Source organism: Cucurbita moschata, unplaced genomic scaffold, assembly GCF_002738365.1.
Source record: "Cucurbita moschata cultivar Rifu unplaced genomic scaffold, Cmos_1.0 Cmo_Scf00002, whole genome shotgun sequence".
Taxonomy (NCBI): Eukaryota; Viridiplantae; Streptophyta; class Magnoliopsida; order Cucurbitales; family Cucurbitaceae; genus Cucurbita; species Cucurbita moschata.
In genome coordinates, this window is record NW_019268518.1 from 517,685 (window position 1) to 530,555 (window position 12,871).

General features: G+C 34.3%; 1 pseudogene; it reads left to right on the forward strand.

Annotated features, from left to right (window-relative positions):
- The first annotated feature begins 12,059 nt into the window (after positions 1-12,059).
- LOC111460145 lies at positions 12,060-12,560 on the forward strand (annotated as a pseudogene).
- Positions 12,561-12,871: the final 311 nt, after the last annotated feature.

A 12,871-nucleotide genomic window follows, 5' to 3' on the forward strand; every position in this document is an offset into this window, starting at 1 on the left:
AGTAGGGAAGACACTAGTGGTGGTTTGAAACCGGTTCGTGAGGAAAATAGAATTAAACCAAGAAAGAATTTATACTACAAAAGTTTAGTACTCAAACTCCTTGAGGTTTAATGCTTTTGAACATGCTAGCTAATTTACTATAATTCATGTACTTAGAGTGTCTAAGATCCAAATTGCTTCCGCAGATGTGCATGATATTAACATCTTCAATTGGTATCAGAGTTATTTATAATAATTTTATTGCAAATAGAATATGTTTTTGTTTACAACAAAAACGGTCAAATCAAAACAAACCCAATAATTTTGTTTACAAACCCAATAATTTGAGCGGGAGTTTCTTAGGTTTTATGTGTAAAACTGTTGCTAAACAAAAACATATTCTATTTTCAATAAAATTATTATTGATATTTATTTAGTAAAGATTGTTATTGAATAAAATGAATTTTACTATCATTAATCTGAATCCAATAAACTAAGAACGCTCTGATACCAATTGAAGGTGTTAATATCACACATGCACACATGCAGAACAATTTGGATCTTAGACACTCTAAGTACATGAATTATAGTAAATTAGCTAACATGTTCAAAAGCATTAAAACTCAAGGAGTTGAGTACTAATTTTTTGTAGTTTAAATTCTTTCTTGGTTTAATTTCGTTTTCCTCACGAACAGGTTTCGAACCACTACTAGTGTCTTCTCTACTATTCTCCCGCCTTAGAATAAGATTGTGGAATCAGTTGAACCACTAAACAGAAGGAATTTAGTATGCGGGGAGAGAGTTTTTTTTTTAGGGATTTTCTCACTTTTGTTTCTTTTTTCAATAAAAAAATTCCATGTAACTTATTACTCCCGTCATATTTACCTGCTCCTCTAAACTTGAGATTACTAAATTTTGACCTTCAAAATTCCAGTCAAAATGTGGGATTATGTGGCAAGCAAAAGTTTGAGTTAACCAAATTTTGACAGTAAAATATTCCACTCGTATTAGTGGGTTATATGACAAGCATGCAAGTTTGAGTCAAACAAATTTTGACACTAAAAATTCCACCCACCGGCCAAGCATGCAAGTTTGAGTAACTAAATTTTGACATTAGAAAATTCCACTCATATTAGTGGGGTTATACGACAAGCTTGCAAGTTTGAATTAACCAAATTTTGACACTAAAAAATTTCACGAACATCCGTGGGGTTATTTGGCAAACGTGTAAGTTTGGATTAACCATATATTGACCCTTAATCATCCCCAACTAAAACTTGGATTTTTCCGGGAATAGAAGTCAATTAATTTCAAATTAAAATAATATTAAATACTTAATTTAATAATTTAATTAATATTTAACATTTAATCAAACACCAATCAATTCGGATACATATTAATTATAAATCCATATTCATAATTACATATTTAAATCTTATTTAAATATCTCCCATTCTCTAGAGTTATTTTAATTCGTAATTAAAACAAAATGCGGTTAAATGTATTGTATATATTTAGCGCATATTCCTTAATTTGAATTCGAATACTTCGCACTCTTTCGTCACACTGTTCTAATGTTTAGTTCAATATGAACAAGCAGGGAACCTAATGGACCTATAGATCATGGACTCCAATGATCCAAGATTAACTGGCGAAACTCATTAATCTAGTAACCAACATTCGTTAACTATCAGGACATTCCACTATAGCCTAGGAGTTGCACTCCCCTCACTATAGATATATTTCTATCCATTTGATATAACCATAATTAGTAAGTCGATCCTTCACAGGTTGTTTATAACTAGAGCTATGTCAATTTACCGTTTTACCCCTGAAGTTACTTCTTGTTTCTTAAGTCTCACTGATCTTCTAATGAAAAATTGGTTTGTGGTCCAATCACTAAACCGAATCCCTCTCGGGCCAATGAGAGGTTGAGGCCCCTTGTTCAAGACCTGCAGTCAGTACTTAAGGGAACAACCTCTCTACTATCCCTAAAAGCAGGTAAGAGTGACTTCCATCTTGCACCCCATGTCTCCAACTATTCACCCAGTCTTACTTCTGAAATGGGAGGCTTATTAAGTCGGCAAACTTGGGCCACTCTCACCCATGAACAGGAGTTCATAATCAGCTCAGGATTAATATCGAGTTACCTAGATCATCGATTAAGAAAATCAGTCTCAATAATAAACGACATTATAAAGTGAGGGTGACTTTCTTTATGGTCCGATATTATGCTATACTCATTGCATAGGATGCTCCCACTCACATGTCTCCACATGTACGATTTAGTGATCACATTGTTTATATCATATACAAAAGTTGGCCGCATCCATAATGTCCCCAAGATAAGGTACTCAGTCTTATCCCTATACAATAGATTATTTTGACTATATACTTGAATTTGGTCCACTCTTATGTCTCAACATATAGTTGAACTAATCATACTATATTATAGCCTGAGTGTTCTTAGTTTATTGGATTTAGATTAATGATCGTAAAATTCACTTTGTTCAATAACAATCTTTACCGAATAAACATCCATAATAACTTCATTCCCCCTCCGAATTGACTTTGGTGGATTTTCTCAATTTTTTATTATTTTCTTTTATATATTTTTCTAAGTTTATGGAACTTCTCTGAGCATTTTCCTCTTTAAATCATCTTGAAATTCGGCATCTAAAACTCTTAATAAAATTCTGAAAGTTTAAGCTTAACCGGAAAAATCGAAAAATCGAGAAATTAATCCTCATTGGAACTCAAGTGTTACACTCCCCTTATGATTATACAATGTAGAAAATTTTAAACACAGCATGGCTACAATTCTAGCTATGTATTTGAGGATGAGTTGGCACGAACCCATGAGATATTTAGTAGTTGGTAATTGTACGAGGTACTTTTTTATTGAATTTATACAAGGTGAAAACAATTAAAGGGTTGTTATTAACATGTGATAGTTACGTGCTTTGATTGGCTATTACCCATATTTGTACCTGATGATAAGATGATGTATAACAGAATTATGAGAAGACGGTGTGTGGAGACAATTAAGGAATTCACATCTATCTTTGAATGTAGTTGCTCTCCATGGTTTTGATGATAATAACAACTATGCAGATGTGTACCATTAGAAAGTCACCAACTAATCTCTAAAAGTATTGTGTCTCGATAGATAGATTATGAATTAGAGTTATAATGAGGTAACGTCTCACTTATTATGAATATGTATAAATTTAAAAGTAATCATAAAGAAGAGTAAAAAGGTAATCAAATCCTCCTAAAACTTTAAGATTATTAATATTAAAAGTTGACATGTGTTTAGGTATGAGGTGACACGTATCCCTCCAAGTATTTGACACGTTTGTTGACTCTCTGGTTGACACCTGCATTTGAAAATCGCCATTAGATCTTCGGAGTTTATCCCAACTTATGAATTCTTTCTATTTTATTTGAATTTTCATATTTTTCTCATCAAAAATTAAATTAATTTGATTGATGGTAGAAGTTTAATCTAAAGGTATTTTTCTAGTAATTATAGGACAATCACACAAGGAAATAAACCCATCTTAAGATAGTCTAAAACCGCAAACTTTACCTTTTTTTTTGAGGCAGGCCAGAACATTGTCTTCTCATTGGAATAAACTATTGCTTTCTTCATAAATATTGTGCAAAATTGAGAGAAAATCCAATCCAAGAATCCTAAAATATGTACTTTTCATTCTTCCTTGCTTCTTTACAAAATTGAGGGATTCAAAAGCCCATATAAATATCCTAACCATCTCAGCTATTCTTGAGAATGAACTCGAGTGAAATTCTGACTATGGTTTGATTTTTTTTTTTTTTACTTTCACTCTCCAACTCTCTTCTAAAACTAACTCCCTTCATAATTCTTTTTTTTTTTCACCGTTAATGTCTGAACGTAAGTAAATATAAAACTAGAAATGCTCTATACTAACCTAGGATCTGTAAAATTAAATGTAACTACCTTATGCATGCAACGACGACAATAAGTATAGTTCTTTTTTTTTTTCTTCATCATCATAAATGTCTAAACGTAAGTAAATATAAAACTAGAAATGCCCATACTAACCTATACTTAGAGGCATGAAAATTTAAGTTCTCACTAGAGCAGTTGACCGCTTCAAACTCATAACATAGATGAAAATTTAAGTTCTCACTTGAGCGGTTGACGGCTTCAAACTCATAACATAGAATACATCAATAGGTAATTTCGTATCTTTCTTCGTCCCCAAAAGGATATCACATCTATATATGACTTGTCATCTGGTATTACCTTTGTATCACAACTCAATTTTTTATGCTTTGAATCATGGATCGTAATGTGGACAAACATATGGTAATGAAAAATATGATAAAATTTGACCAAATTTATAAACAACACCATATTTAAAAAAGAAATGAAAAAAAGTTTACCAATCAAAATGATGTTAAATAATTTATTATAAAACCTAGACTAGGAAACGAGATACAAAATAATGGACAACCCCTAAGTATATGAAGATTGACACTTCGAGACAACCCTTCTCCTTTTATGAGTAGCTCTCAAATGCTTTACCACCTCGATCACTAATCAATAATCACTTGAAAAGGAAAGTTAATATCGGGTGAGTATAAACATACTCAGTAAACAACCTATTCAGAGGTAGATTCTAATTATATTCATGACCTAATTAATTACCATGAGATTTTCTCTGGTCTCTAAGAAGCTTTGGCCTTAGTTCTAAAATTATATGAGCTTCTGAAAGATCCTGAAGTTTCGGTTCATGTCACAACCAAAAATAGGGTCGGCAATTGGTTCCCTTCCTTACATAAAACCCAATCAGCATGGTGGATCTACTGATTGGTTTGTTTGAGTTATGGCGAACCAACTTTTTTGTTCTTCTGACTTAGCTTTTCTCTCCATTCACCTAGTTGTTAATTAGTGAGCCCATTTTGATTCTCAACTTCTCTTAATCATCTTTCAATAATTCTTTTTTAAAATATTGTTGTAACAATCAACCATATACTTTCAAGGGTAAATATGACCAATAAAATTTTTTCATTTTAAAACATATGAAGGGTATTAAAATATGAAAAGATTAAAATATATAAAATCAATATGGGATTTAATAGAAAAATATTTACAAAAAGATCAATATGTGGGATTTAATACAAAAATATTACAAGAATAAAAATGGAGTTTAAAACATAAACACGAAAATAAAAAAAGTAAATAGATCTATTGCTCTTGCCATCAAACTGCAACTTATGATTCATCTCCAAACCAATAAATGGCAAGAATGATCATAAAAATATTATGTAATAATCTCTTATTTTTAAGGCTATATATTCTATCATGCCTCAAGGCAATCTAGCTCTATCAAACTCACTCTTATTCAAAAGGTGTAAGTCACTCATTAGGGTTTTGTAACGACTCAATTTTCTACTAACTTAAAGTTTCTACCATATGCATGACATACCATAGAAATAATCATTTAAATTGACTTCATAAAACAATGTTATAGATTTACATGTTTAATAAAAATGTTTTAAAGCAATATAGAGAAAATATTAAAATGAACCTAAGTATAAAACTAGAAATGCGATCTACTAACTTAAGATTTTCAAATGCGACTACTTTATGCAAAGTTGGAAGAAGGAAAAAAACTAATAATATTAATAAATAAAGTATGGCTTCTTCAACCAATCTCTCATATTTTCTCTCCGCTGATACCCTAAACTCTCCCCAACCAACTTATTTTCCTCTTCCCCCTCTCACACTCCAAAAATCTACTGTAAAATGAAAAGGTGTGAGTGGTTAGGATATGCAATTTTTATAGAAAGCTCACTCAACTTGATTTGGAAGTGGGTTGTTCAATGATTTGTTACACTCTACTGCAAGGTTTTGTTACTTCTTCCCTTCCATTAGGTACTTTTCTTCAAGAATTAGACAGAAGTTCTTAATACGGTTGAATACTTCTGTGTAGGTCATTATAAATTTCGACGAACAAGTCAAGTCAATCTCAAAAATAGGATAAGACGTCGACTAAGGTCATCCAAGTAAGTGGTCTTACTATGGGTTCGGTAGGAAGACTTGTCTTATGTATGACAACACATGCCTAGTGGCCCTTGCACATGTCATTTATGTTTTATGTTGTATGATGATGTGATGATGTTATATGATGACGTTATATGATGATGTGATGACTTTAGATGATGATGTGATGACTTTAGATGATGATGTGATGATGTTATATGATGACGTGATGATATTATATGATGATGTGATGATATACATGATGTTGACATGATGACGATGATGCATGATACAAGATGATGCGAGACGTATGATGATAAAATGACTTAATATGATGATGTTCCATATTAAGATGATGTGTACGTATTCAATGTCACGATACATTATGTCGATGAGTTTTCAAAGACACAACCCTAGTCAATGTTAATGATGATGAATGTATGAAGGCCAATATGTGCATGTTACTAGAGTAAAGTGTGAACGGTGTATAGGGTTGTATTATAAACATGAGTTAAAGATGAAAACTATAGGGACCTCATGCATTTTTGTGTTCATGTACATTGGGATACTTCCCCATTTATGATGATGAGTACGGACACGTGATGATGATGATGATGATCATGTCTCGTATGACACTCGGGAGCCTGCTGACCTTCGAATGTCGCTATGAAAAGCTAGCTTGACTATGATAGATACAGGGGGTGCGAACCGCCTGGGGACCCACACTCGCAAGTGTGGGTCGTGTGTAGGAAAGTACTACACATCCAATTTTGTTCGGACTAGAGGCCACCTCTATGATGGATTTAACAATAGGTCCTTAATCATGAGTTGCATGGGTTTGCATTCCTTGACCCCAATAGTTATGTTAGTTACCGAGTATTTCTTAAAATATTCTAGTCGCAGCTACTTATATTTAAGTTAAAGGCAAGACATCCATATACAGCTGACAACGGCATAACAATTAGAGACCCTGGTACATGCATACGATAGTGGTATTTCATTCCCTTAGACTTAGGCTAGTATAGGATATTTTTACTTTAAAATGTTTTATTTGCTTTATTATGTATTTTCTTATGTTGTTTTAAATTTGCTTTTGAACATGTAAGTCCATAGCAATATTTTATGATGACGTTTTAAATGTTTGATTTTGCATAAGAGCATAGGTTATGATGACTGTAGCGATATTAAGTTGGTAGAAATCTAGGATCGTTACAGGTGGTATCTAAGCTCTAGGTTATAAATTCTATAGACTAGCCTACGAGGTAGGCTTGGCATGTTCTATGGTCCTATTGCTAATGCCCCCTCACCGTCAGCTATGTCATGCATAAGATAAGAAAAAGAATTGTCATTGATTGCGTATATTATTATTGGCGGACCATTATCAAATATAACTTATGATTGAATTTGATAATATTGACTATATCAAGTAAGATCTTATATAATGTGAAAGAACTTCTATGTTGGAATACTTCAAAGACTCTTGCAAGTTTCTACAAAAGTAGTGTTCCGTCTCCATATTTAACATATTTATTCTTTTCTTTTAATTCTTTTAATAAAATTAAAATAGCTCTCAATGCTTGTGCGATAATGAAGAAGAGTTGATTCCGTTGGAGTGCTTTCAAACTTGTTCTTACGTAGGGCCATGCATAGACCCATGCACGAGACAACACTCGGATCCCCTTGTGCAGTCGGCTTCTAGACCACAATTTTAGTCGTGCCAAATACAAATTTCCTTTTTTCTCTCGTTGTTTCACTCGCGCTCAGCCTTGCTTTGATGCCAACAAGATGCAACATGTTTTGATTTCTGAAGAAATTTTCTGATGCACACTTGATTCCCCTTTGAGGCCTAATCAACATGAAACACGCATCCTTTTACCCTTCGATTTCCAATGCCTCGCTTCACCATTGAGACCAAAACTTGCGTTTTTATAATTCCTTTGATTTTATTAGAGGTTAAGGACATACATTCAACACATATCTTCATTGCTCGCCAAATGATTTTTGTTTTATTTCTTCATAAACCTAAAATTGGAACGATTTTGTCACTTTTTCTTCTAACTTCCTATTTTCATAGACAACGATTCATCTTGGTTCCTTCGTCAAATTTTATCAAAGTTTGCAGAGATTCAATCCACCCATCTAACAAATATAATATTGTGCAATTTTATCAAATATGAAGAAATATATTCATGCTCATCGTTTTTTGAAACTTACTCTTCTGTAACTCTAATTGAATTCGATCTGATTTGCCAACTATTTTTAGGATAGAATAGTTATTTAAATAAGTGAATCTAATGACAAACTAATCCATCTTTTTTTAGCAGAGTCAAATCCAAAGTTTCTTTCTCTATGGTATTTTTAAGCTTTATGTTTTCATTTTGTTCCAACAAATTTCTTGAGTTGTTTAGTCCATGATTTCTTCTTAAGAAATGTCAAAAGACAACAAGGGGTACCAGAGCCTGGTTTAATCCACCGGTGATATATCATTGCAGAGGAGCTGACTTTATAAAAAAGAAAGTTGATTAGCTCAATTGGTTAGAACATCGACCTAACAACACACAGGTCTCAAGTTCTTCAAGTAGAAGAAAATGCAAAGCGCGAAAATACACACATCGTGGGAAACATCTCGGGTAGGCTCACTCACTCCTCCATGCCGCCGCCGAGTGCCAGCATCAAAAGTAGGGGATCAGAAGAAGGGCCAATCCTATTCGTCGGCAAGGGAGGCGAGCACCGCAGGTCTCAGGTTCAAGTAGAAGAAAATGCAAAGCACGAAAATACACACATCGTGGGGTCCATCTCGGGTAGGCTCACTCACACCTTAACGCCGTCGCCGAATGCTGGCATCATTGTATCAGACCTTGTGAGCTTGGGTCAACTCGACTCGACGGGTACCTGAACAGTCTCAGACACCCTTTCTGTCTCGGAAAACCTTCCCTTAGTTGAGACTCAACTTCTTTCTTTGGAGCCTTTGACAAAATACACCCTTCGCTCAACACTTTTGACTACAATTTTGAGGCTTACAATTTCTTTGTTCGACATAGCTAAGTTAAGTTCATGGTCTGATACAATGTTAAGAACCACGAATCTTTATAATGTTATATGATATTTGTCCACTTTGAACATGAGAAAATCTCATAAGTTTGCTTCGGGCTCCCAGAGATGTATTCTTTATTATAAGTCTATTATTATTTTCGAACCATCTTCAATATGAGAACACCAGCCACCAGCCAATTCCTGTTCCAAGTCACCGGGAAGAAATGCCCTCGGCAGAGATGCGAAAAACCAGTCCACGATGTTTTCGGCCTCCAAATCGAGAGATGCATGACGGCATTTAACTCCGCTGCACTATGAGATCCACATCGAAGACGAAGGCCCACTGCCGCAACCTAAACTTTGAAAAAAACATACATATTCCTAAACTTTGAAAAGAGTAGGATAAGAAAATGTTTAAAAATTTGTTATTTTAAAAGTGTCTAATAAGTCACAAAATTTTAAAAAATTAATTTTTTTAATATAAAAATTTAACCTATTTTAAAAATGATGAATTTATGGATTAGAATGGAAAGTTTAGTCATAGTAATTAAAATGTTAAATTAGGTTGGAGTTTCTGTTTCATCCACCTATTTATGTTTTAATTTACGTTTGTTTTTTTAAAAAGAAAAAAAAAATACAAAAATCCATAACTCAATTAGTCATAAATATTTTTAGGAAATTCTCGTTATATAATAAACCCAATCTAACTCGATCATAAAATTTTTGGGTTAAATTAGTTCATTTCATTTACTCAAAATCTTTAAGTAGAATTTAACCTTATTTATTTATTTTCAAACATTAAATTAAGCTACTAAATTTTAATATACATTTAAAAAAGTGGTTGAAGAATAAATAAAATTAAATTAAATTAAATAAAGCAATAAAAAAGCCCGAACGAATTCATTGCAGTTGAATTTGTAAGCCTGATGGATGACATAATTAGTTCATAATTTATGGTTTTCCCAATCACATTCCATATTATGTTTTCCATCTCTATATAAATCCTTCCCTTATTTTCAATCTCATCTCTCATCGGAATTATGTGGACCCAAACTCTTCCAATCATGGCCGCTTTCATGGCCACTTTCATGTTCCTCCTCGCCCTAACCAATGCTCAAAACGCTCCGGTGACTACTTCGCACTTTACAATCGCGCTCGAGCTCAAGTCGGTGTCGGCCCCATGCAATGGAGCAATACCGTGGCCGCGTACGCTCAAGCCTATGCGGAAAAAAGAAAGGGTGACTGCGCCATGATTCACTCAACCGGGCCGTACGGGGAAAACATAGCTGCTGGGTACTACCCTAAGTTCACCAGGGCGGATGCGGTGAAGCGTCGAATAAATGCGTGGGTGGTGAATGTGGGCACTACACTCAGATGGTGTGGCGAAGCTCGGTCTGGCTTGGATGTGCTAGAATGCCTTGTAAGGCTAATTCTCAGTTTGTTGTTTGCAATTACGATCCTCCCGGCAACTATATTGAGGTAAAGCCTTATGATTCTTGGGTGGTTTGAAGAGATTTGGTTTTAGAAATTTTATGAATTGTAATAAAGTTTGCGAGGGAATCATGAATTTATGAATTGAAATAAAGGTAGGATATTGTCTATAATAGTATTATATTGTCCGGTTTGAGTTAACTCTTGTGAATATGTTTTGACCTCCTTGCTTATAAACCCCATGATCGTAGAGTCTCCCCTCTAATTAAGTACATCACAGAGCCACTCCTGAAGTCTGTAGATTTCTAGAACAATCTTCCCTTAATCGAGGCTCGACTACTTTCTTTGGAGCCTTTGAACAATATACACCCTTTGTTCGACACTTTTGACTACAATTTTGAGGCTAACAATTTCTCTGTTCGACATAGCTAAGTTAAGTTCATGGTCTGATACCATGTTAAAAATCACGAATCTCTACAATGGTATATGATATTTGTCCACTTTGAACATGAGAAAATCTCATAGGTTTGCTTCAGGCTCCGAGAGATGTATTTTTTACTTATAAATCTATGATCATTTCAGAACAATCTTCAATACTGAGAATACCAGCCACCAGCCAATTCCTGTTCCAAGTCACTCGGAAGAAATGCCCTCGGCAGAGATGCGAAAAACAAGTCCACAGTGTTTTCGGCCTCCAAATTGAGAGATGCACGACGGCATTTAACTCCGCTGCACTACGAGACCCACACCGGAGACGAAGGCCCACTGCCGCAACCTAAACTTTGAAAAAAACATACATATTCCTAAACTTTGATGAGAGTAGGATAAGAAAATGTTTAACAATTTGTTATTTTGAAAGTGTTTAATATGTCTCCAAATTTTAAAAAATTAATTTTTTTAATATAAAAATTTAACCTATTCAACTATTATTTTAAAAATGATGAATTTATAGATCAGAATGGAAAGTTTAATGGATCAAGTCAGACTAATCATAGTGCAGCCAAGTGAGTCAATTGGGTTAGCCACTAGCCGACTCTACTACACTCTACCACTAAGTGAGTCAATCGGACCACTGAGTGAGTCAATCGGCTAGTTGATTTTCTATTCTTCAAGATTCTCTGTTATATAATAAACCCAACTTAAATCAATCATAAAATTTTTGGGTTAATTAATTCATTTCATTTATTCAAAATTTTAAGTAAAATATTAACATTATTTATTTTCAAACATTTAGTTAATAAAACAATAAATATATACCTGCATGAATGCCTAAATACCTAAATGGTGAGTGAAAATGTATCTTAAATTTTAAGATTAACCTCTACGTGGATTAAGTTTCATTGATTCTAAAAAAAAAATTCATACTAAATCTAGAAAATTTTCATTCATTTGAACCTAATTCAAACAAAAATTTAGTCTAATTAAACATGGAAGCCCGAATGTATGGTTGAATTTCCGAGCATGGCATAATTAGTTCATAATTCATTGTTTTCCCATCGTATTCCATATTAAGTTTTCATCTCTATATAAATCCTTCCCTTATTCTCAATTTTCATCTCATCTCTCATCTCTCATCTGAATTATGTGGACTCAAACCCCTCCGATCATGGCTACTTTCACTGCCACTTTCATGTTCCTCCTCGCCCTAACCAACACTCAAAACGCCCCCCGTGACTACCTTGCGCTTCACAACCGCGCTAGAGACCAGGTTGGCGTCGGCCCCATGCAATGGAGCAACACCGTGGCTGCGTACTCTCAAGCCTATGTAGAAAAAAGAAAGGGTGACTGTGCCATGATTCACTCAACTGGGCCGTACGGGGAAAACATAGCCGCGGGCTACTACCCTTAGTTCACTGGGGCGGACGCGGTGAAGTTGTGGGCGAACGAGAAGCCGCTGTATGATCATGCGTCGAATAAATGCGTGGGTGGTGAATGTGGACACTACACTCAGATGGTGTGGCGGAGCTCGGTGTGGCTTGGATGTGCTAGAGTGCCCTGTAAGGCTAATTCTCAGTTTGTTGTTTGCAATTATGATCCTCCTGGTAACTATATTGGGGAAAAGCCTTATGGTTCTTCTTTGTAAGCAGCTTTGGTTCGAGAATTTTATGAATTGTAATAAAGTTTGTGAGAGAATCATGAATTACTGGAAATCTTCCCTCAAAACTGTAAAAACTAAGGGTGAATTATCAAGTGAATTAGGAATCTCCACAATAATATGACATTCTATATTTTTCTCCCGTAAATGGAGAATTAATGCAATCATGAATTTCAACAATTTTATGATATTGTCTACTTTTCTACCCAAAATTGCAAAAATAAATGGAGAAAATTAACGAGTTTTAGAAATCAAATCTTCACAATGGTATGATATTGTCGGCTTTTCTATCCAAAATT